General features: G+C 47.7%; 1 long non-coding RNA gene across 1 annotated transcript in view; it reads right to left on the bottom strand.

Moving 5' to 3' along the window:
• LOC132593502 (uncharacterized) overlaps window positions 1–17,247 on the bottom strand; it is a 197,487-nt gene extending 180,240 nt beyond the window's left edge. Inside the window, exons 1-3 of the long non-coding RNA XR_009559109.1 lie at window positions 17,063–17,247; window positions 16,537–16,705; window positions 10,400–10,707 (exon numbers count right to left, since the gene is read on the bottom strand). This is a non-coding gene — a long non-coding RNA (uncharacterized lncRNA). The remainder of the gene's footprint in view (window positions 1–10,399; window positions 10,708–16,536; window positions 16,706–17,062) is intronic.
• Window positions 17,248–22,299: the final 5,052 nt, after the last annotated feature.

Raw genomic sequence — 22,299 nt, 5'->3', positions numbered from 1 at the left:
CACATGTGACTACCAGATGACCCAGCAGTTATACTCCTGGGCATTTATTCTAGAGAAATGAAAATGTGTGTTCCCACAAAACCCTGTATACAAATGTTCATAGCAGCTTTATTCATAATAGTGATACATTCCAGATGTCTTTCAATTGGTGAATGGATAAACGAACTGTGGTACATCCATACAGTGGAATACTACTCAGCAGCAAAAGGAATAAACTATTGATACATGTAACAACTTGGATGAATCTCCAAAGTGTTACGTTAAGTGAAAAAAAAAATCTCAAACGTTACATACTGTGTGATTCCATTTACATAACATTCTTGAAATGATAAAATTATAGAACTAAAGAACAGATTAGTGGTAGCCAGAGAAAGGGCAATACAAGAGATCCTTGTGGTGATGGAAATGTTCTGTATCTGGACCATAGCAATGTCAGTGTTCTGGTTGTGATTTGTACTGTGGTTAAGGAAGTTATTGCCATTGGAGGAACCTGGGAAAGGGATATACATGGGCCCTCTTTGTACTATTTCTTACACCTGCATGTGAATCTACAATTATCTCAAAATAAAAAGTTGTTATTGTTCTTAACCACAAGAAAAAAAGCCCCTCTAAACTCCCCTACCTCACCCTAGTTCTGGCCCTAGTCTTAAACCTAGACTCAGTTTAAGGCTTTTCCTCACAATTTTGGCAAATCGACCATTAGAAGGATGACTAATTTGGGGCAAATTGTCTTTGATGACTTGGCTTTGGATGAACTAACCTACACTCCAGTTACTCAGGGTTAGGAAGAAAGAGGCTGAGGGTGTAAATTAGGACTGGATAATACCAGTCTTCAGAGCCACTTTAAGGAATCTGGACACTGTCCTTGGGACAATGAGGGGTGTATTAGTCAGTTCATAATACCAAAACAAAGTGCCACGGACTGAGTGGCTTAAACAACAGAAATTTATGTTCTCACCGTTCTTGAGGCTTAGAAGTGTGATATCAAGGTGTCAGCAGAGTTGGTTTCTTCTGAGGCCTCTCCCTTTGGTTTGTAGATGGTCCTCTTCTTGTGTCCTCACATGGTCCTTCCTCTGTGTATCTGTGTCCTAATCTCTTCTGATTGAAGACAGCAGTCATGTTGGATTAGGGCCCACTCCCAATGACCTCATGTTAACTTTACCTCTTTAAAGATGGTATCCCCAAGTACAGTCACATTCTGAGCTACTGGGGATTAGGATCTCAACACATGCATTTGGGGGGAGGGGATGTAATTCAGCACATAACAAGGAGTTATTAAACGACTGAAACACGGGGTTAGTGAGGTGATTCGTATTTGTGTTATTTGTCTTGTCCTCTGGCTTCAGTGTGGAAAACTGATAGAAGGTAAGAAGGGAGGTGAGAAGACTGATAAGGAGGCTGTCACCATCGTCCAGATAAAAGAAGATGGGGGTCTGCACTGAGGCAGATGCACTGAAGTGGAGAGAAATTTACAAATCCAAGGTGTCATAGTCAGGGCTGCCCTAAAAGCAGACTACAGACATGGACTTGGATACAGGTAGTTTATCTGGGAGATGATCTCAGGAAGCACCATGAGGAAGGTGGGAAAGGGAGGCAAGAAAAGGAGATGAACCTATAAAGGGTATGCCAAGGAGCAAATTCCCCCTGTGGGCACCTGGAGCTCAGTCTCACTGGGAACCATCTGAAGAACCAAGTAAACTGCCCACTGGAGACAGAACTGGCCCCCTGGAGGACAGGGAGCCTGAGTAATTTATCCACCAACTCTCATCCCCCATTGGTTGGAGACGGCCCCCAGGGGTCCGCACACATCTGAGTAGTATATACACACAGCCGAGTGACCTTTGGAGGCTGTGAAGCACTGTCGTCTAATAGAACTTTCTGCAATAAGGGAAATGTTCTACATTGATGCTGTCAAATATGGTAGCCACTAGCCAGCCACACATGACCACTCAGCACGTGAAGTGCAGCTGGTGTGACTGAGAAACTGAATTTTTCATTTTACTTAATTTTAATGAACTTAAATGTATATAGTCATATGTGGGAGTGGCCATCTTATTGCCCAGCACAGCTTTGGAGAACGCAGAGACCTCACAGAACACAGGACCTGGGGCAGGAGCAGGGAACTGTCCACCACAGCAGTTCTGAATCAGGCTGGCTGAGTGGGTCCGACAAAGAGAGGGAGAATCAACAGGACTTGGTATTTAGTTGGATATGGAGTTGGGGGCTGTGCTGGTGGCTCCAAGCAGGGTGTGCTACAATTGGCCAAAGGCTGTGCAGGTGGTGTTTCCAGGGGCTGAGCTAACCAGTGCCATGGGGCACACTTTGGACCCTTACTATGTCTGCTGCTAGAAAGGGTCCAGAGGATCAAATAATGGTTCCCTCACTGCTCTTCCGAACAGGACTAAGCCTCCCTTACAAAGGACAGGGCAGTCAATCCTGAAGGAGGCAGTTTAAGGGGAGAAATATTAGTGTATTTGGGGTCTCTTGTGAATATTTTGTGGTGTTCTAAAAATGAACATAATTAAAAGCAGCATTTCTTTCAGAAAATCAAAACAAGGTCCCCACCTAAAGAAAGTGATGTGGGTAGATGCGCGTTGGTAACAGACTTGGCAGTGCTCTTGCAGTGCCTACGTGCTGACACGCTATAATTTTTTCTTGATGGTTAGACATACTCTGTTGTTATTCAATCTGACTCCTCTGAGACTGTTGCCAATAGTCCAATTAAATAGTTAGCTAAATATAGTAGTGCACATTGCTGTGTATTTGGCCCTAACGAGGTTTACAGGAAATGCATTTCCCAGGCCGCAAGGGCTCCAGAGGTGGGAATTGCTGATGGCTCTGCTCTCCTTGGCCATCGTCGCTGGCCCCAGGCCAGCCATCCCTGAGAAAGAGCCTCTGATAAACCAAGATGACAGAGCTAGAGCAAGGAGTTGGGGAGCGGCCCTTGGTTTCCTGAAGAGGAATAATCAGTCTTGGGCCTGCTCCAGCTGCCATAACAAAATACCACGGACTGGGTAGCTTAAACACAAAAATGCATTTTCTCACAGTTCTAGAGGGTAGAAGTCCAAGATCAAGGTATCAGAAATTTTGGTTTCTGTCTTCCTGGCTTGTAGATGGCCACCTTCTTCCTTGGCACGCACAGAAAAGGGAGATAGAACTCTAATGTCCCTTCCTCTTCTTATAAGGACGTCAGTCCCATGGGATTAGGGCCTCACCCTTATGAACTCATTTAATTTAGTTATCTCCTTCAAGGTCCTATCTCCAAATACAGTCACATTGGGTGTTAGGGTTTCAACATATGAATTGGGTATGGGGCACAATTCAGTCCATAAAAGGGTGGTTGAAGACACCAGTTAGAACAAGCAGAAAGCAAACTGGATCTTGGTCACCTCTGCTTAGAAGGATGCATCCTGACAGAAACATCCCATGCTCACACAACCAATGTTTACTGAGCACCTACTATATATCAGACATCGAGTTGGTGCTGCAGCTACTGTGGTGAGCAAGAGGGGCTTACTTCTCTTGGAATCTAGTAGGTCCAAGAGAAAGTGCAGGACACCATGAGAACACACACATCAGAGCATCCCTAGTCCTGACCTGGACAGCCCTAGCAGGCTTCTCCAAGGAAGCAACATTTAAGCTGAGACCCAGTAAATGATTATGGATCAGTTTTCCAGGTGAAGGAAGTGGGAATGGCAGTGGAGTGCTGTTCCTGACAGTGGGGACAAAACCTATGCAATGATCTTGAGGTAAGAGAGCACAGCTCATTAGAAGAACAGAGAAGTCAGGGTGTCTAGAGCAAAACCCTTCCTTCCCAGCCCACGACAGCACCAGGGCATCATGGGTACCCACCCTCATGGGTCGGATGCTGGATGTTGCTAAGTTGTTCACTGGCCAAGATTCAGGCTTTACTTTCTAAAGTTCTCTCTGGCCCTGAGAGGCTAAGACAGTTAGGGTGAGTGGTGTCCTCTCATATCAGCAAAGTTGGTGGAATCATCCCAAACAGACCCTTGCTAGCCTGAACCTGGGGAAGTGGCCTCTTGAAGCCCATAGTGACTCCCAAAACACCATCTGTGAGAGGCCAGATGTGGCCAGGTAGTTGGCTTTTATAAAGCCAGGTAAGAGGCAGCACTTTGACCTGACCACATCTTCGGTGGCATCCCAGAAAGCCAGGACACAGCCCCCAAGTCAGGGAGTTCCTATATAGTACAGTGAATGGGAACTGGGGCCCTAGAGTCAGAAGGACCAGAATTTGAGTCCTACTTCTGCCTCATCTGGCAAGGTGACCTCGGGAAAGTTGCTCACCTCTCTGAGTCTCAGTTTCCCCATCTGAAAAATGAGAATTTATTCCACAAATATCGACTGGCTGCCTACTGTGTGGCAGATGCTGTGCTGGGTGTCTGTGATACAATGGTAAACCCAATAGACACAGGTCGCTTTTGGTCTAGCAGGGGAGCAGACAATCAACCCACAGATGAGGATAACATGTGACCGGAACAATAATGGAAACCCACAGGGTGAGAGGATGAAGACAACAGGAATGAGGAGGAGGGGCATCCATTCATACAAGGTGTCAGAGAAGGCTTCTCGGAGGAGGTGACATGTGAGCCAAGACCAGAAGATGAGCAACAGTCCCTAACCCCCAGGGCGGGTGTAAGAACTAAATGAAACACTGTCCACAAAGTGCCAAGCATGGTGCCTGCACATAGGCAGAGCTCAAAAAAATACTGACTTTATCATCAGCCACTAAACCATAGCTCCTTTGTTTGCCAGAATACAACACAGACAGAGTTGACTGAATTAACAAGCTTCTTTTTTTCTTATGCTATCGTGTTGCTGGCAAAGTCTTTATCTGGCCTTCATTTCTGAAGGACAGTTTGCCAAGGGTTAAACTTATAGCCAACAATAACGTCTTGTACACTTAAAATTTGTTAAGAGGATAGATCTCACTTTAAGTGTTCTTATCACAATAAAATAAAATTTCAAAGAGTTTACCAAATTAATACATTTATAATAGTAATGGTACTAGTAGTAGGAAGAAGAAGAATTGCTAGCAGTTCTAAGAGTAGTAGTATTAACAGTGGTAGTAATAACAGTAGGAATATCAGCAACTCCTGCTACCGCCGACCCTTTCAACAGGGGCGCCATGTTGCAAGGGTAGGAATGTGAGATTTCAAGTCAGTCAAAGCCACACTTGAATAATCCTGGCCCCACTACGTGGTTACTGTGAAGCACTGAAACTCACTTCCCTAAGCCTCAGTTTCCTCCTCTATATATGGTAGGGATAACAGAGTGCATCTCTCAGGGCAGCTGTAGGGACTGGGGAGGTGTATGTATGGTGACTCAGACAGAGTAGGCCCACAATACGTGGTGATTCTCCACATGCCAAGCACGTCCTGCCCAGTAACTGAACTCTAGGCATCTGACACTCAACCACCATCCTTAGGGAGAGATGGGGAAGCCAGCTGGGCATGTGTGGGTCAGGCCTTGCAGCTGCCAGCAACTTATGCTCACCAGGCAGCCACTGCTAATCTGGGTTGGGGTAGCTCACTTCGCTAAACGCTCTCAGACTTATCTGGTCCGGGAACTAGACCCCTTGGGAAATTGCTAGATTGAACTAAACTAAGTAAAAGTTTTCCACAGGACTGAAATTCCAGTGGGCAGAGAAATGTTTTCTGACACATTTAACTGTCAAAATAATGCATATCTATCAATCAACAAGAAAAAGCAAAACTATAAAATAGAACACTGACAGGGACCTACTACATAGCCCAGGAACTATACTCAATATTATATAATAACCTATAAGGGAAAAGAATCTGAAAAAGAATATATATATATATATATATATAATATACGTATGTATGTATAACTGAATCACTGTGCTGTACACCTGAAACTTACACGATATTGTAAATCAACTATACTTCAATTAAAAATGTTTTTAAAAATCCATTGACACGGCTTCCCTGGTGGCGCAGTGGTTGAGAGTCCGCCTGCCGATGCAGGGGACACGGGTTCATGCCCCGGTCCGGGAGGATCCCACATGCCGCGGAGTGGCTGGGCCCGTGAGCCATGGCCGCTGAGCCTGCGCGCCCGGAGCCTGTGCTCCGCAACGGGAGAGGCCACAGCAGTGAGAGGCCCGCGTACTGCAAAAAAAAAAAAAAAAAAAAAAATCCATTGACAAGTAAAAAAAAAAGAGAGAGAGAAAAAAGAAAAACAACCCAAAATGGACAAAGTCTATAAATAGGCAACTCACACATAACAGAGACTTTGGACCAACTAACACACAGAAGGGCCCTCGGCCCAGCAAGGATCTATGGAGGTTAAAGAGAAGCCCTTTCAGACCTATCAAAGGGACAAAAAACTAGATCAAAAGTGGCCAGGGTTGGTGACAGTGTAGGAAAATGGGTACTTTCACGTACTGTTGCTAGAAGTGAAAAATGGTAGCTTTGGGGAGGGCAATCTGACAGTGCCTGTTAAAATCTGAAATTAGGATACTATTTTAGCCACTGCTAAGTGAGTATCCTAGAGAAATACTCATATCCGGGCCCAAGGAGGCATAAAATAGGGATGGTCACCACAAGCATCATTTGTAAGAGCAAACAGTTGAAAACGGTGCAATGTCTATAGATATAGGAATGACTAAATTAAAATAATACAATCATATAATGGAATATAATGAAGCAGATAAAAAGAGATAGATCTAGACGAATGACCACAGACAGAAGATGTCCAAGACATAGTAAGTGAAATCAGAGTGTTATAGAATAATACATATAGTATAATCTCATTTGTATTGGAACAAACAGAAGAAAATAATGTATTCCTATAGGAATGTATGTGCATGTGTATGTGCACAGATACATAGAAGAAGGTTGAAAGAAAACACAGTTAAATGATAACAGTTGTTACTTCTGGGGAGAAAGGGGGATGGATTGAGGGGGACTTCAAGTGGAAGTTTAGTATTAGCCATATCTGAATTTTTTTCAAGAATGCATGCATGTAAGGGAAGATAGTTACAGCATACAAAACAAATCAACAAAGGATTGTTATTCAAACTGTATTAAGAATTCTTATGAATTGGTAAGAAGACAAAACCCACTAAAAAAGTGGGGGAAAAAAGACATGAACAGGAATTTCCCAGAAGAGGAAACTCAAACAACTAATAATATAAAAATAAATAAATAAACTAAACCCAACCAAACAGAAACAAACACACAAACACGTAGATACATAGAACAGAGTAGCGGCTACCAGAGGCGAAGGGTCAGCAGGGCAGGGGAGTGGGGGGAGTGTGAAATGGGTAAAGGGGTTAGCTGTATGGTGATGGACGGAAACGAAACGTTCGATGGTGAGCACACTGTACTGTACAGGGAAGGAGAAATACAATGTTGTACATGTGAAACATATAATCTTATAAACTAATGTTACCTCAATAACTAATAATTTAAAAGATGCAAATCTGACACACAGAAAACTCTTGGTACAACCTAGTATCATTTCAACATTCAACAGATGTGTGTTGAGTGCTTACCATGTGCCAGTATGGAACAAGGTCATGGCGGGTGGGGGAGGGGACTGATAATGGGGGAAGAAAGACACATTAAGAAATACGGGAAAAAAAAAGAAAAAACAGAAAAGAAATAGGAAATTTACAGACTAGGCTCAGCTCTGAAAATTTTTTAAAAGAAGAACTAGAACAGGAATGGGGAGTTGGCTGCCTTTAGATAGCCTTGATCAGAAGAATGTCTGTGAGGACACGACATTCGAACCGAAGGATCCAGTCGTGTGCAGAGCTGAGGAGAGAGTGTTCTAGCCCAGGAAGTATCAGAAACAGAAAGGACAAGGCCCAGTGCAGTGTGAAGCCTGTGGAAGTTTCTCAGCAAAGTGAGACAGGATCTGAGCTGTGTTTTAAAAAAATCCCCTGGTCCAAACCCATGGGATGTACAACACAAAGAGTGAACCAAGGAGTGTAAACTGTGGACTCTGGGTGGTAATGATGTGTCCATGTAGGTTCATCAGTTGTAACAAATGTACCATGTGGTGGGCAATGTTGATAACAGGGCAGGCTGTGCATGGTGCGGGGTGGTCTTTGGGAAATCGCTGGACCTTCCACTCAATTTTGCTGTGAACCTAAAACTGCTCTAAAAACATAAAATCTTCATTAAAAAACTAAACTACTGGAGCTTCCCTGGTGGCGCAGTGGTTAAGAATCCGCCTGCCATTTCAGGGGACACAGGTTCGAGCCCTGGTCTGGGAAGATCCCACATGCCGCAGAGCAACAAAGCCCACACGCCACAACTACTGAGCCTGCATGCCTGGAGCCCGCGCTGTGCAACAAGAGAAGCCACCGCAAGGAGAAACCACCGCAAGGAGAAGCCCGTGCACCGCAACAAAGAGTAGCCCTGCTTGCCGCAACTAGAGAAAGCCCAAGCGCAGCAACGAAGACCCAACAAAAGCCAAATTAATTAATTAATTAAAAAAAAAACTAAACTACTGAATTGAAAACAAAATAATAAAAGTTGCAAATCATAAAAGCGCAAATTAAAACCACAACGAGATTTCAATTCCCACCAAACAGATGGGCAAAATTGTTAAGACATTCACGGGCATCCCTGGTGGCACAGTGGTTGAGAGTCCGCCTGCCGATGCAGGGGACACGGGTTCGTGCCCCGGTCCGGGAAGATCCCACATGCCGCAGAGCAGCTGGGCCCGTGAGCCATGGCCACTGAGCCTGCGCGTCCGGAGCCTGTGCTCCGCAACAGGAGAAGCCACAACAGTGAGAGGCCCGCGTACCGCAAAAAAACAAACAAACAAAAAATAACGTTCGCAAATGCTAGCAGGGATGTGGAATCACAGGAATCCTCAGACACACGTGGTGAGGTGTTTGGTATAACCACTTTTGAAAACAGGTTGGATTTACCTCCCAAGTTTTACATAAGAAAATCCCTGACCCAGCAGTCATACTCCTGGGCACATACCTAGATAAACCCTTCAACAAGTGTGCCAGGAGACATAAATAGGAATGTCCCGCCAAACTAGTCCCCCCAAACGAAACAATTCATCCATCACCAACAGAATGGATACATGGTCTGCAGTCATTCACACAACAGTATACCAGACAGCAGTAAAAATGAATTAAACCTTAGCACAAAATTCAAGATGGCGCTAATTTTTGGAAAGGGAGGGAAATTGTCACTGGAGAAAAGCACCTAGGAGGTTCTGAGGTACTGAGAAATGTTCTACTTCTCAACCTGGGTCTTTATTTTACAGTTACTTTTTAAACTCTGTGTGTGCTTTATATACTATTTTTTTATTCTTTTTTAAATTTTTATTCTATATTGGAGTATAGTTGATTTACAATGTTGTGTTAGTTTCAGGTGTACAGCAAAGTGATCCAGTTATATACATATCCATTTATCTATTCTTTTTCAGATTCTTTTCCCTTATAGGTTATTACAGAGTGTTGAGTAGAGTTCCTTGTGCTATACAGTAGGTCCTTGTTGATTATCTATTTTATATTTTATATAGTAGAGTTATACACTATTTTAATGTGTGTAATTGAAAATAAGAAAAAGTCATGAAGGAAAGAAGAAGAGAGATGACTCAGCCCAGTGGCACATCTGTTTCCCTCCACCCAGGAGAGACCACGAACTTACTTCTGGATCCACATAGAAAAGTGCTCAGGTTGGCTGAAACACCCCAAGAGCCAGCATGGTGATGACAGCGGAACAAGCACAGGACAGGCCCATGAGGACCCTAAGGCCAGTCTGCACCTTCCAGTCTCTTTCTCTGCTAAAGCCGTGGCCATTGTGGGTTTAGAGTAAAAAAGGAAGCCCACTTTCTTCCCCAAGTCATTGCTCTAGAAAGGCCTTCAGACATATCTGATCCAACCTCTTTGCCTCACAAAGACCCGAGAGAGGGGGTCACCAAATCAACATAGCCATTCAGTCTAGATCAGTGGTTCTCAACCTCCCTGCCCTCACCATGACCCCCAGGGCAAATGACGTCCACAGGAGTATCCTGTCAGGGATATATCCAGCCTGTGATCAGAGCATAGACAAGACAGACTCTGGGTTAGGTGCAACGCCCCCAGGGAAACTTAAAGTCAGGAATGGGTCCATGTCCCCTGACAGACCCCATCTCATTCACAGAACTGGCACAGTTCCTGACACAGAGCTGAAGCTCAATAAATATTTGTTGACTTAATTTTTACTCCATCTAATTTATTTCAACTAAACTCCCTGTGCCTTTAAACTGAAGAAGAGAAAAGGAAATGCTTAAATCCACAGGGAGGTGTGGAAAGCATACCAGGGTTCTGGAAAGTGCAGGTACCATGTTTGAAATCAGAAAGCAGAGCTGAGAGGCAGCCACAGGCCACCTGGAAGCTACTCACCTTTGGGAAGTCACTTCTCTGTGGAACCTCTACTCTTCCTTACACGGCTGCCGTGACCTCCTCTCTCCACTACCTGGCTTCCTCTCTGACTCAGGGGTCCAAAATGGCTGCTCCAACCCGGAATCCACTTTGCATTCAAGTTCAACTGCCACTACCAACTGGGAATTCCCCTCTGAGTCTTGTTCAAATTCCAGGAGAGAATCCGATTGGCCAAGCCCATCCAGGCCACACAAGTGATAGGTGGTAAGCCAACCTATAGTCTGGCTGTCCTCAGGTCACATGGCCACTGCTGGTCCGATCAGCCATGACTGGGAAGAGAAAGGGTAGAGTCACTTATTATAGATGACGGCAGTTTAAGGTGACCCAGGGCTGTGAGGAGGGAAGTTTCTTGCAGAAGGCGGATGGATGCAGGAGAAAATTAGCATCTCTAGTCCTTTTAACCTGTGGTTCCTGAGGTCTGAAACGTTATCCTTCAGGGAACCTGCCTCCTGGGATCTGAGCGAGAGGGTCAGGGATATAGTGGTTGGCATGAGTGTCTTTTAGATTATTTATCTCAAGCTGGAAAAACGAATATGACAAGGATTAAGAGTATAGGCTGGGGCTTCCCTGATGGCACAGTGGTTGAGAGTCCGCCTGCCGATGCAGGGGACACGGGTTCGTGCCCCGGTCTGGGAGGATCCCACATGCCGCGGAGCGGCTGGGCCCGTGAGCCATGGCCGCTGAGCCTGCGCTTCTGGAGCCTGTGCTCCGCAACGGGAGAGGCCACAACAGTGAGAGGCCCGCGCACCAAAAAAAAAAAAAAAAAAGTATAGGCTGTAGAGTCAGACAGATAGTGATCTAATCCTGGATCTGCCACTTACTCTCTGTGTGTACTTCGGCAAGTTACTAAATGTCTCTGAGCTTTTGTTTTCTCAGCTGCGTAAAGTAATACTAGAACCTACTTCACAGGGTTGTGAGGATTAAAGGTGACAGAACATGATGCAAAGTGTTAGCACAGTTCCTAGAGCAAAGTAGACGCTCAATAAATGTCAGCTTGTTCCTCTGAATGGAAAGCCCTCATCCAGACACGTGGACAGACACCTGGCCACGTCACTTGAGCACCTGGATGCAGGTGTGCTTCAAGTCATTACCCTGGACTTTTTGGATAAATAAGCAAATAAACTCCCTTTTGTTTGCACAGTCCTGTTTTAACTGGTTCTGTATCACTTGCAGCCAAAAAAATGTCCTGACAAAAACACTGTAAAAAATTACTCTCACTCACTTGCTTTCTGACCAGCTTTCTTTCACAGAGAAAGAAAGCAGTGGATTCACAGCCAGTCACTGAGGACTGCATATAGCCCAGAGGCTGTCTTACCTGTGCTTCAGATCATAGGCTAGGTGTGCCTATAACAAGATACTCCTGTGGATGTCATTTGCCCTGTGGGTCATGGCAGGGGGGCAGGGAGGTTGACAACCATTGGTCTAGACTGAACAGCTGTGTTGATGACACATGAAGGTCCAGCAACCCCAACCCACCTCCTGCCAGCCCAGCCACAGCACAGCCTCTGAGGGTGTGTCTGAAGTACGGGGGTCTCCACACACCCTCTACCTCCCCACACACACACACACACACACATGCACACTCGCCTTTCCCGGGCATTTCTGACAATGCCAGTCAATGGGCAGAGACTAGGGTCCTGGCTCAAGTGGTCTGGACTCCCTGGGGTAAGAAGCGCTTCATTCTTCCAAAGACTCATTCTATCATTCACTTAAATACCCATTCTTCTCATGCACACTTCCTCTGTGCCAGGCTCTGTGCTGGGCGTGGGGGTGGAGGAAGTGCACAGAATGAATGACCACCATCCCGTGGAAAGAGCTCCCAGACCAGCAGGACTCTCAGCCATGGATGTAAGTGGTACTGCGGATGGGATAGGTACCAGAGGAGAAGAACAGACATGGTTCTGCGTTTCCAGAAGCAAATGCCAGGACACACAGTCTCACAAATACAGTCTCACCCACGGGGACATGATCAGGGATGTGGAGACTTTGAGGGATGGAGTACAGCCGGTGATGAGAGTGGTTACAGACAAGGGCATGGCTAGAAAGGGGGACAAGGTCAGGCATGGGAATGTGGTCAATGGGAAGGTTCCCATGATTGTTCAGAGATGTTCAGTTTCTCTGCTTTATGTTATGTGGTAGGATTGCACTTCCTTTGACATTGGCTGTGGCTGTGTGACTTGCTTTGGCCATGATATGTCAGTGGGAGGGATATATGTCACTTGTGAATGGGCAACTTGGGACACCCCAGATGGTGGAGGCTCTGTCCACCAGGGTCCCGAGTGAGGAGAAACCCATGAGGGACACGAAGCATGAGGGAGGACGAAACCTCTGTGACTCGGAGCCACTGAGATGGAGATGGGAGACGTTTGTTACTGTAGCAGTACACAGTCTGCCCTGACTGATGTGGTCAGGGTAGGGCGATGAGGGCAGTGACAGCACTGAGCAGGGATGGGGGAGGGGAGGGACTGGGACCAGTAGATCCTGCCCCTCTTCTTTTCACCCTCCAGAGGAGTCTGGCCCCACAGACAGGGTTGCTCTCTGAGCACAGCCAGCTGTCTTCGTCTTCCTTCCAGAAATTTCACTTGATTTCCCTGGAAGGGACCTGGAGAGCTCTCTCTCTTTCTCTTTATTTCATTCCGAGGATTCCTCATCCCCTCTGTGGAGCCTGCGTTTATCCTGAACTCTGTCAGCTCTGCTGAGCAGCCATAAATCAGGAGCTGTTGCAAAGAGAATCTGCAGAGAAGAAAGTCAAAGCCAGGTTCCTCGGGCAGAGAAGGGGCGTTGAGAACAGAGCCCCCAGGATGATGCCAGCTCCTCCAACCCTAGCCGGCTCTGCAGGGGGTCCAGACACTGCCCCCACCGCACACACACCCAGGCAGCTAATGGTGGTAGCAAATTCTGCCTCCTGTAACCAACGGGGACCATATTTCAACAAATCTAAGATGCCATTGACTGTACGGTGCACCTTTATGTACCACTAAGAAAGAAAGAACACGGCCAATTAAACCAAGACATACTGCTTTATTAGCACTTAGAATTTTTATTTTATATGTATCGAAAGGGCTCTCTTAGACGTATTTAAATGTAGATTTTTATCATATATCACTATGGTGCCTATAAAAAATGGAAAACGTGAGCCAAATAAATTGGTCAAGTTATCCTACAACATCTTTGCCTTCAGAATTTGACTTTTGTGAGTCTCTTTTCAACTCAGAGTCATTGATGTTTGTGTTTTTCACACAATATCATCTTCTGGGACATCAAGAGCTTAGGTGATGCACCATCTCTTAAAAGAGTGTTCCACCTTTGTCCCTGAGATTTGATCTCAAGCAGACATTCATTCTTCAAGTTTTGATGTTGCCACTTTTTAAAAAATCTTGCCACAACTTTCCAGGCAATGAAACTTGCCTGGAAAGTGCATCACACTGCCATCAGGCTAACAATTGTGAAATGCCATTTCATAAGATGAAACCTGTTTTCATGGAGAGGAGAAAACACGTGTCTTTGAATCAGTGGAATCTGCACCCACCTTCCCTGATTCTGCTTCTAATGTAATAGACAAGAGTTTGGGGTCATAAAGGCATGGCTTCAACTCCCAGCCACTCTACGTCTTGGCTGTGTGATGTATACCTCATTTTACTGTGCTTCCCAGATATTGTGTTTTTTAACAAACTGAAGGTTTATGACAATCCTGAGTCGAGCAAGTCTATCAGCACCATTTTTCTAACAGCGGTTGCTCCCTTCATGTCTATGTCACATTCTGGTAATTCTCACACTATTTCTAACTTTTTCATTAGTATTATATTTGTATGGTGATCTGTGATCAGTGATCTTTGATGTTACTACTATGACTCACTGAAGGCTCAGATGATTGGTCAGCTTTTTTTAGCAAAAAAGTATTTTTAATTAAGGTATGTACATTTTTTAGACATAATGCTATTGCACACTTAGACTGCAGTATAGTGGAAACATCACTTGTATATGTACTGGGAAACAAAAAAATTTTGTGTGACTTTCTTTATTGCATATTCACTTTATTGAGGTGGTCTGGAATCAAACCTGCAATATCTTTGAGGTCTGCCTGTGTTAATCAGGGTAGGCTATGATCTGCTGCAGTAAAAAACAATCCCCAAATCTCAGTGGCTTAACACAATAAAGGGCTGTGTTCACACAAATCTACTCAAGGTCAGGACCACGTGTCAGGGCAACTGCCCTCCACATGCTAACTGCCTAGAACACGTGGTTCCATCACCTGGAGTGATGGGGGGGTGGGAAGGGAGAGACTCCATAACTATCGAAGGACAGTTCCCTGCTTCAGCCAGGAAGTGACACCCATCACTTCCACCCACATGTCAATGGCCAGAACTAGTCCCATGACCCTGCCTAACGTAGGGGACTGGAAAATGCTCTTGTCTGTGTAGTCAGGAAGGAGAAAAGACCAGAACATTTGTGCCTGCAGTAAAGTCGAGCACAGTGATACTAGGCAATTTGCTAAATCTCTCTGAGCCTTTGTTTCATGTCAAAAGGAGGGTCATGAATGTGTCTATTCCTGTGGCGTGGGTGAAGGGTGATGCATGAGACACACACACTGCGTCCTGCCTGATGCAGGGTAAGCACTCAGCGAATACCAGCTGCGATGTATCGAGACCTCCTGAAGTCACACAGAACACCCTTCCCACCTGGAAACGACTATGCTTGCCCCACATCAACCCCTGAGGCATCTCTTCTCTCAGGTGAAACAGTCCCAGCCCCACCCCATCCCACCCCCAAGTCCTTCTCATGATTTTCTCCCCAGAAGAGACCCTCAGAATCACTCATCACCCCTTCTTTACGTCTCTGCTATCTGACAGCCCTGGTGCCTCCAAACACTTGCTTTGTGACCCTTGCCAAGTGCACAGGCCTCTCTGGACCTCTGCTTCCTCGTCCATAAAATGAAGAACGGCAGCAGAGCTCCCCACCTCGAATGAGGGGAGGTAATGTCAGCAGGAACCTGGACCTGGAGTCTTGAGAACTCAGGGGCTCCCCCGCCCTTGTCTGGAGTCTTGAGAACTGCAGGAGCTCCCCCTAGTCTGATGGAAGGTCAGTCCTGCTCTAGCCCACGGGGAAGGAGGGGAGGATGTTAGCAGAGCTCTCCGTTTTTCCCAAGAAGGTGTGAAATCTGCCAGTTTTTAAATGTCAGCAACTACTTCTTAGGAAAACAATTAACCCTATGTATGCCAAACAACACATGTCAGTGGGGAGGGTTTGGCAAGCTTACAAGCTCTGGCTACACCTTAAGTCTTTAAGAAGCTAGAGGTGGGACGTTTTCCCTTTTAATAAATATTCCTGGACCCAAAGATCTTATTATTCCCCCTCTCAGGAGAAGAACCACAGGGGGTACAGGGAGAGAGGTCAGATTTGCTGGTGACGGTGATGTGTCTGCTTATAGGACTTGATCAAAACCAAATTCAATCAGCAGAAACATCCATGAATAAACCTATATCAGTGCCCACTCCACGCCAGGCCTGGGACACTCAGAGAAGAATCAGATCCAGACCTCACCCGTGAGAAGCTCCCACACACAGGAGAAGACAGATAGAAACACAGGCCACTGAAACGGCAGATGTGGGGATGTGTGAGCCTGGGGTGTGTGGCTGGGAAGGGGGCATCAGCCCAGGTGCTAAGCTGTTTTCCAGGTGCGGGGGTGGCGGCTGTGTATGCAAAGGCCTGGAGATGTGAATGTGCCTGTTCCTTGAAGAAAGAAGGAGCATTGCAGGGAGGCTGGACCCTGGGGCTACGAGGGGAGTGGGAGGAAGGGAGACAGGTGACTGGGGGAGGGCAAGATAAGTCCCCGCCCCACCCAGCTCCCTGGGGGTTCACCTGGCACAGAGCCTGGCACTAGCAGGCATCAATCAAAAAGTCTTCCGAGTTGGTTTCCACCCTAGCAGCCCATTAGAATCGCCCACAGAGCTGTCAAAAATTACCAGGGTAGGGGCCCCACCAGAATTTCTGGAGAAGACCAGGTAATCGATTCAAAAGGTTCCCCAGGTGATTGTAATGAGCAGCCTAAGTGGAGAACGAGGGAACGGGAGGCGACGCTCCGAGAATCCAGCGCTCACCAGGTGCCAAACCTTGGGCAAGGCTCCTCTGTGGACCGTCACTCCATCCTCACAGCAGGCCCGTGAAGCTGGTGCTGGTGTCCTCGCTGCCCAGATACGGAAGGGGCGATGCAGAAACGTTGACAACTTGCCCAGACACGTTTGGCCAGAGGTGGAATTTGTAGTCCAACTGCAGAATCCAGAAAGAAGGAAGGAAGTGAGAAAGAAGAGAGGGAAGGAGGAAGTTGAAAAGATGGATGGATGGAGGAATGGATGGAGAGAACGAATGGACGGTGGGCGGGCGGTGAAAGAATGAGAGGGAAGAAGGAAGGGAGGAATGAACGGAAAAGGGAAGAAGGAAGGCCGGGAAGGGAGAGAGTGAAGAAAAGTAGTATGCAGGGGTTGAAGCAATGAAAGAAGAAAGAATGCGTCAATTAAGGAAGTACAGTCAGGCCCTCCGTATCCGCAGGTTCCGCATGCGCGGATTCAACCAACCACGGGTCAAATTTTGGTTGAACCAGGGGATACTGAGGGCCAGCTGTATTACCTCACTGCATACAAGGGACTCGAGTGAGCATCCGCAGATTTTGGTATCCGCGGAGGTCCTGGAAGCAATCCCCCGCGGAAACCCGCTAGGGTAACAGAAGCAGCCCGAGGTCTCAGGCCGGCGCCTTCCGCGGCCCCTGCAGCCCTGAGCCAACTCGGGTCACCGCCCCGCCGCCGCCTTTTGCATCCCTTCGCCCCTTCCGGGACGTGGTCTGCGTACGCGACGCCGATCGGGCGGCCGCGCATCCGCAGGGCCCTGCTGCACCCTAGCGGCGGCGCGGGGCGCTGCAGCGCGGGGCGGCGACGGAACGCCGCGAGGACCACCCTCCCCAGGGACCCTCCGAGCCGCCCGCGTTCCCTAGCAACTGGCCCTAAATGCTAAGTCCCTCGCTCCGGCAAGCCGGGCGCCGGCTGCAAACTTTAGCATCTCTAGGCCTGGCATCCGCTGGAGGGAAGAGAGAGAGAAGCGTCTCCCGTAGCTTTTTCCCGAAAAGGTTTTCTCTTCTCTCCTCCTGAAAAAGGATAATGAGGTGGGGGTGGGAGAAGGAAATGGTTTAAGTTTTAAACTGTGTCTGCCGCAGGCAACAATCCAGGAAAGGTTTTTCCCTGTTTTTAAAGAGTCACGTTTGAAGCATTGAGGGAAGCTCTTTGCTGCAGCCCAGCGGCCACTGCTAGACCTTGGAAAGTCTCTGCAGAGAACCTGCTGAGTTAGAGAGGGTCCCACGGAGGAACAGCACCGAGGCTTGGCGGTGGCCGAGGTCAGTGGAATCGCCAAGACTAGCCCAGAACCCTTGAAAGGCCGTGGCTAACGTTGACTGAGGGCTTCCTCTTTGCCAGGCATTTTTCATATGTGGGCTCATTTTAAACGCAGGGAGCCATGAGGTTGGTTTTATGCCCACTTCGCCGAGAGGAAACTGAGGCCCAGAGGAGTTAAGGGCCCAGAGCCAGTTAGTGGCAACACCCGGGTTTTAAGCCATGAAGTTCCACCCAGGGCTCACAGGCTTAAGGGCTCTACGGTAACTGCTAAAAATGGATGCTATCACCCCTCTCACCCAACAAATACACTGAGACCTCCAGAGGCTTATTCAAGGCCACTTGTGTACAGTCTGCTGCCCAGACCCTCCCTCCCACCCTCACACCCGAAATGTCCCCCTTGAACACCAGGAACTAATCTCAGACAGCCCCCCGGGCTGGTGGAAGAGTGTTGGCAGCCGGCCTCCAAGGTGGCCCGAGGCTGTAGTCCCCGACAGCATCCCTGATGACACAAGCTGTGTGCAGGGGGCAAGGGAGCTCAGGGGCTGAGCCACAAACTCTTCCCCACCTGTCTCTTGCCTCCTCCACCGTGTCCAGAGGCAGAGAACTGACACATGAGGCTTCATTTCACCTAACGACTCGTTCATACAATCAGCTGATATTCATTGAGCATCTGCAGATGCCAGGCCCAGTGCTGGACAGTGCGGGGGCGGGGGGGGGGCAGCGGGGGGCGGGGTACTTTGTGATAAAGACAGGAAACAAACTAATCAACCAAGGAATGCACGAGATGATTTTGGATGCTAAGTGCTGAGAAATGAATGAAACAAGTGATGCACTAGGAAGAGGCTGGGGGAGAGGGGAGCGGAACACTGCTATCAGTACCCTTGTTTGAATCCAGCTTTGCAGTTGCACCTCTTGGATTCTGAGGTGCATGCCTCTGTCTGCACCTGTCCCCCTCACCACGTGATGGCTTGAAGGCAGAGCCTGTCCTCCCATCCCTGTGCCCCTACCCCAGGGCTGGGTGCCGGGCAGCACCTCAGGGAAGGGAGCAGAGCTGATCTGGTACTTGCTGAGTGAGGGAGCCCAGAGATGGCTGAAGAGTTTACCTCATGGCATTGAACTTGACACTAGTTTTGGGAAGAGAGATCCCAGTGACAGTCAGTGTTCTGAGCCCTTGCTCTGCTCAGTCATTTGCATGCCTCATCCCCATCAATCCTTGCAATAGCCTTTCCGATAGATACCATTACTAATCCCATTTTACAGATGTGGAAACTGAGGTCACATCTCTAAAGAAGGAGAGCCAAGATTTGAATGAAGACAGCCTGGGTTCAATACCATGATTCTAACCACTGCACCCTACATTCTGCCACCCAGCAGGCCTTACACTCAGTGGGAAATGTCTTGGAGGTGGAGGTGTTACCTTGAGCGAGTCACTTCCCCTCTCTGAGCCTCCGTTTCCTCAGGTCTGTGAAACAGGGGTGAAGCAGGGGGCCTACCCTGGCTGGGTTCATTTGGGGGATTCAATAAATAATGCAAGAAACCTGCCCAGCAAGAAGCCTGGAATTCAGGAATAGATTTTTTTAATTAAAGGATGAAGAAATAAATGAATGAGCATGTAAATGTTAGTTCCCTTCCTTGTTCTTCAATTCTGTAATAATGGAAAAAAAAAAAAAAAACTAAAAAGCTTCTGCTGGGTCTGCTGCTCTGCCCAAATTCCTGAACACAGCAGACAGTCACATATCCCCTCAGGCGTCCCTAACAACGTGCACACGTTGCTGACGGGCTTGCAGCCTCTCTCTGGTTTGTGGCTAAAGTGTAAGGCAAGAGACCCCATCCAATTCCTTCTGCACAGCGTGTTCTTGAATCAGACAGACCCGGGTCTCCAAATCCCCATCTATCACCTACTTGCTGTGTGATCTTGGGCCGATGTCTTAACCTCTCTGATGTCTGAATTCTTCACTTGTTAAGAAGATACTGCCACATTGGGCTGTCCTAAGGAGGTCCTCTAAATCCCCTTTCCCTGTGAAGCGGTGAGGGTAGGCAAAGGGAACAAATCCAGAAGGTGATGTTTCCACACACACATAGCTGTGAGCTTCCTGAGCTTGAAGTGAGGTTGAAATTGAGTCGTCCATTATTCTCTTCTTCACGCTCCTTTCTCATGTGGCCTTACCCCTCCCCCACGCCCAATCCACCCCATGGGTTTCACCTCAAAATATAACCCTGAGCCCATGCTCTTCTCTGCATCCTCACCACTCCATCCCTGGTCCAATCTACTGTCATCAGCCACCTGGACAACTAGAGGAGCCTCCCAAACTGTGCTCCCCACCCTGGCCCTCCCCACCCAATCCACTCCCCAGAGCTTGAGCCAGAGAGGTCAAGTTCATCCCAAATCAGATCACTCCTCATCTTAGACCCCGCAGTGGCCCCTCATTGAACTCAGAATGAAATGGACACTGGACCACCCCTTCCACGACTGGACTAGATCTTCTCTGTTTGTCCCCAGGTCACTCTCCATCCTTCCCCACACTGTTTAGTGACCCAGAGGCTGACCTGAAGGGTCAACATCAACCTTTGCCCTCTGGCTTCTGGAGGTGCCAGCAGGAGATGGGGGCGGGAAGGAGGGAGGCGGTATCATTCCCACTTCCTCTCTGCTTGGCCGTGGGCTGGCATGGCTGGGTCCGTCTGATGACAGCCACTGGTGGTCTCCTACAGCCATGACTATTTCTGGGTTCCCCTCACTGCTCCTCCCTGGCCCCGTCAGGGCTAGGGTGGCAACAAGGGCCCCACTGCTACTGGTGCCCAGGTGCCTCATGCCTCCTAATTAGTCTCCCTCAACCCCACCCAACCTCCATAAATAGTCCCCTCATTAAACTTGCACCGCTTACCTCCCTGAGTGTGCCGTCTGTTTCCTGTCTGGACAGCAACGGATGCTAAGACCCTCAAGATCTACCCCCTACCTGGCTCTCCATCCTCTTCTCACTCTTCACTGCACTCTGGCCACACCTGGCTTCTTCCTGTCCCTCCACCACAGCAAGCTGGGAACCTCCTTGGTGCCGCTGCATTTGCCATTCCGTCCAGCCTGGGACACTGTTCCAGGTCTTCACACAGCTGGTCTCCGCCCAAATGGCACTCTTCAGGGAGACTTTTCTTAACCACCTATCACACACGCCCTAAAGTGGTTTTTTCTCCAAACACCTCAGACACCAAGATGTGTTGGGTGTTTTCACACCAACAATCAATTCTGCAACTCTCCACTCACCAGCTGGGTGTCCTACAATTCAACACCATCTGACACTAAGCGCCCGAGGTTAGCACAGACCCCACAGGTTAAGGGTCCTGTCCCACAAGACAGCCCCCACTTCAGACCCCAACTGCAAGCCACGAGCCTCCTGTACTCCTGACAGACTGACTATGAGTCAGGGGCTCCCACAACTCCCTCACTGGGTTTGGCTAATTGTCAAATTACTCACAGAACTCAGGAAAACTGTTTACTTATGATTACTGGTTTATTATAAAGGATACAACTCAGGAACAGCCCGTGGAAGAGATGCACAGGGCAAGGCGTGGTGGAGGGGTGGTCCATGGACTTCCATGCCCTCTTCAGGCACATCGCCACCCCTGCACCTTGATGTGTGACCAACCTGGAAGCTCTCCAGACCCCATCATTAGGATTTTTATGAAGGTTCCGTTACACAGGCACGAGGGATTAAATCACTGGCGCTGGGTGACTGCACTCAAACTCCAGCCCCATCCCCTTCCTAGAGGTCAAGGGGTGGGGCTCAAAGTTCCAACCCTCTAATCATGCCTTGGTCTTTCTGGCAACCAGCCCCAATTCTGAAGGTATCTAGGCCACCACCCCCAGTCATTCTTAGCATATAAAACAACACTCTTATCATAAGTCCCAAGGGTCTTAGAAGCTCTTGAATCAAGAACCAGGGACTAAGACCAAATATTACGACAAAAGATGCACCTATCACCCCCCATCACTCAGAAAATTATAGGGATTTTAAGAGCTCTGTGCTAGGAAGTGAAGACAAAGACCAAATATATATATATTTATATTTCTCATTATCGCACAATATCACACATCCTAATCCATTTCCTTCACTGGATTTATACCAGTCCAAAATTAGCCCCCTCATTTATTTGTTGGCTTAGGTTTTTGACTATTTCCACCTATAAAAGTGTTAGTTCCACAAGGCAGTCTTTTTGTTTACTGCTGGAGCCCCAGCGCCTAGTGCCACACCTAGAACATTGGAGGGACTCGGTAAATATTTATGGAACTAATACAAGAGGTATATGTTCACTTAGAAGAAGAGATGGAGGACACCCACTTGGGACCCTGGAAGGCAGTGGGAGCACTTGGGTATCTTTTCCAAGCCTCAAACCTTTTAGTGAATCCTCTGAGGGCCCCGGATCCCTTGTAGTTCAGTTACAATCCCAGGTGTGTTTTCTGAGAAGCAGGTGGATGTTGATAAAAGAGCC

This window comes from Globicephala melas, chromosome 15, assembly GCF_963455315.2.
Source record: "Globicephala melas chromosome 15, mGloMel1.2, whole genome shotgun sequence".
NCBI lineage: Eukaryota > Metazoa > Chordata > Mammalia > Artiodactyla > Delphinidae > Globicephala > Globicephala melas.
The sequence above is the reverse complement of the archived record's forward strand: the minus strand, read 5'-3'. Positions and strand labels throughout refer to the sequence as shown.